Raw genomic sequence first — 3,818 nt, 5'->3', positions numbered from 1 at the left:
TGTAGAGACGAGCCCTTACGGTCTTTGAGTGCTGCGACCGCGGCTAGAACCATTTGACTAGTTTTCGGGTGAGCAACCTGGACGCGAGGTTTCCTGGTGGTGGCCACCACAGCAGCAGCAGCCGCAGCCTTCTTGGTAGGCTTTGCTTCTACCATGATGATGATGAGACCAACCAAGGTGATGAGAGACGCTCAGACAGTCACGGGGGAATGATGCTGCCGCCGCTTGAGCCGAACCTATTTATGTGCCGGCACGGTACAGAAGCTGCAACCTGGCAACTCGTCCACCAATCACGACGGTTGGTTTTACGGCTCCGAAACCTGGATCCCATATCTTCTCTAAAATAGAAGCATTTGTTCATGTTCTTTGTAAAAGTATCATAAAGCAGGACAGATGAGACAAATATCATAAAAACTGAAGAGCAGATGAGCACACACATGTTTGTATTACAAAAGAAAATCCACAAATTCATTAGAAATTGGCAGGGCAGGCTGAGGAAGTAGGTAGATGTAAAATGTCTGTAAATGGCGAAAGAACATAAACCCAAGACTGAAATAAACGATGTTAAATATCCATGCCAAGGAGACAAAAATATGTTAGGATACAATTACCATTAAGACACCACAAGCAGGTCCGTATCCTGCCGCGATGACTTAAAAGAGTTGGTTATTAGCCACAATGTGTAGGCAGTCTCATGCCAACGGCCATACCACGTTGAGAACACCGCTTCTCGTCCGATCAGCGAAGTTAAGCAACGTTGGGTTTGGTTAGTACTTGGATGGGTGACCGCCTGGGAACACCAAATGCTGTTGGCAATAATGTTTTTTGTTTTGTTTTGTTTTGTTTCGTTTGTTTTTGTTTGAATGGCTGGCTCCACGGGAAATTCACGGAGTTGTGTGGAATAAGGCCTGGTAAAATGAATTAATATGTATGTCATGTTTAAAACAAACTCGCTTAATATAGATATTGTGTGAGGCTTTATACAAAAACAAACAACCAAAACAAAACATGTTGTATATATATATATATAGCTTAATCCGGGTTTGAACTCGCAACTCCAAGAATACGCATCACTTATATACACTTTACCACTGGACCACTGCTGCAGGACACTAGCTTGATGCTGAGGTATCAATTTAATGACGTAAATGCCATTTCCACAAATAAATGATAATTAAAAGTATTTGTATGTACAAATCTTTTCTGTTTAAAAGGCTACAATATCAGTTACTGATATAATTTGTGTTAATGTTTCTATACCCACAAGAAGGCATATTTTTGCTTATATGTAAGGGTACGGAGAAGGAATCCACAGACCATCATTCCCCTCCCCTTCCCTCCCCCCCCCCCCCCCCCCCCCCCCACTCCCACCTACTACCACACACACCACCACCACCACCAACCACCACCAATCACCACCAATCACCACCAATCACCACCAATCACCACCACCACATCTAACCGAAAACCCCCTAACACATCAACCCTCCCCCCAATCAACAGGCGAAATAATAACCCTCAAATGCCTGCCTGCCTGCCTGCCTGCAAGCCAATACTAACGGTCTTCTCAGAAAGAAAATCTCTTTGTATCTGTATTACTTGATGAAATGTATGATTCTAATAATGAAAATAAATTTTGATGTCGGTTGTATGAGCATAATGACCAATATGCACATGATATGAATGAATTAAATAGTGTAGTTTTTAAGTAATTAGGTTGTAGACACATTAAGCGGATATGATATTTGACGCGTCCAGAACTGGTGATTTTTGGTTTAGTTTTAAATGCACCACCACCACCACCACCACCACCATTGCTTCCCCAGAGCCTAATAAGGACCGGTAAAGGAGTCAATATGTATGTCATCTATAAAACCAAAGAATGAATAAAAAAACACACACACAAACCTACATAATAGTATTAGGAAGATTGTATGGCAAAAAAAAAAGTATTATTCCCATTGGGTCGTTTGAACTCGCGACTTCCAAAACACCAGCCACACACCTTACAACCCAGCCACCATAGAGTTGGTATAATTGTGCAACTTTAGTTATAAAAGTAAAGTTTTCTCACATTGTATTGATAACTTAAAGGATTTTTTTTTTTTTTTGCATGTACAAATCTTATTGTCTGTTCTATGAAAAGGCTTGATGTAAATCTATGTATTTTTTGAATGATTGAATTGTAGGCACATTAAGCGGATTCGATATTTGATATATCCAGAAAAGGCGATTTATGTTCAGTTTTAAAATGCATCACCGTTAACGCTAAAGGACTGGTAAAATGACCTCGATGTTGTCATTTTTAAAATAAACACTAAAACAAGGCCCTTAACATATATAATGTTTGAATATAAATTGAATGCATATAAATACAAAGTGGGAGTGGTGGCTGGCTGGCTGGCTGGCTGCTGGCTGGCTGGCTGGCTGGCTGGCTGGCTGGCTGGCTGGCTGGCTGGCTGCCTGCTGCCTGCCTGCCTGCCTGCCTGCCTGCCTGCCTGCCTGCCTGCCTGCCTGGCCTGCCTGCCTGCCTGCCTGCCTTGCCTGCCTGCCGCCTGCCTGCCTGCCTGCCTGCCTGCCTGCCTGCCTGCCTGCCTGCCTGTCTGGCTGCCTGGCTGCCTGGCTGCCTGCCTGCCTGCCTGCTGCCTTGCCTTGCCTTGCCTTGCCTTGGCCTTGCCTTGCCTTGCTTGCCTGCCTTGCTTGCCCTGCCCTGCCTTGGCTGCAGCTGGCTGGCTGGCTGGCTGGCTGGCTGGCCGTAAATCAACTCTTAACAACACCACACCACACCACACCATCACTCATCACCCATCAACCACCACCGGCCCCAGTCTCCCAGCCTCTCTTATATACCCGAGCAGGCCCTTTAAATTATTTGAATTGTTGCACTTCGGCCAATGGCAGGCACGATCGCTGCTGCTCAAACATATTCTGGTTCACAAGTATTAATATATATATATATATATATATATATATATATATATATATATATATATATATATATATATATATATATATATATTCATGAAACACATTAAACCTTGATCATTTATTCATCATTACGTCTAGTGAGAATTGCTTTTGTTCATTTGTATGATTAAAAATGGATAGAATATGAATTCCTCGCTTAAGTAAAATATAAAATATATATTGGATTTATATGATTGGTTAATATTCCAAGTGATGCTGAATATCCCCTATAATTTTGTTTTGTTTGTTTGTTATGTACACATTCCAAATGAAATCAATATAAATGTTATTATTAATGTTTGAAAGTTGATTGTCTACTTGAATCTCTCTATTAAAGTGTGTGTGGCTCCGGATGGAGCCTGGTTATGGTATTTGTCGCTGGTGGGTGGCAGAAGTGCTTACTTCTTCTCTGTCTTCTTTGGCAAAAGAACTGCCTGAATGTTTGGAAGAACACCTCCCTGTGCAATGGTTACGCCAGACAGAAGTTTGTTGAGTTCTTCGTCGTTGCGGATGGCCAACTGCAAGTGACGTGGGATGATACGGGTCTTCTTGTTGTCACGTGCGGCGTTACCGGCGAGCTCGAGAACTTCGGCAGCGAGGTATTCCATGACGGCTGCCAGGTAGACAGGAGCGCCAGCACCGACGCGTTCGGCGTAGTTGCCCCTTACGCGCAGACGGTGAATTCTGCCCACGGGGAACTGAAGTCCGGCCCTGCTGGAGCGAGACTTTGACTTGCCCTTCACTTTGCCTCCCTTGCCGCGTCCTGACATTGCTGCTGCTGTTGTGGGTTTGTTTTGGTGTTTTAATGCCGTCCCCGCAGATCGAGCTTCGTGTTATATACCCCGCTCAGG

The 3,818-nt window shown here is 43.8% G+C and overlaps 1 non-coding gene across 1 annotated transcript; it reads left to right on the top strand.

Annotated features, from left to right (window-relative positions):
- The first annotated feature begins 696 nt into the window (after positions 1 to 696).
- LOC138361745 (5S ribosomal RNA) lies at positions 697 to 815 on the top strand. Its single transcript, XR_011227153.1, has one exon. It is a non-coding gene; the product is annotated as a 5S ribosomal RNA (ribosomal RNA).
- The last annotated feature ends 3,003 nt before the right edge of the window (positions 816 to 3,818 follow it).

The sequence above is a fragment of the Procambarus clarkii genome, unplaced genomic scaffold (assembly GCF_040958095.1).
Source record: "Procambarus clarkii isolate CNS0578487 unplaced genomic scaffold, FALCON_Pclarkii_2.0 HiC_scaffold_675, whole genome shotgun sequence".
In the NCBI taxonomy this organism is placed as follows: Eukaryota; Metazoa; Arthropoda; class Malacostraca; order Decapoda; family Cambaridae; genus Procambarus; species Procambarus clarkii.
Note: the sequence above shows the minus strand (reverse complement) of the source record. Positions and strands in the feature narration are given on the sequence as shown.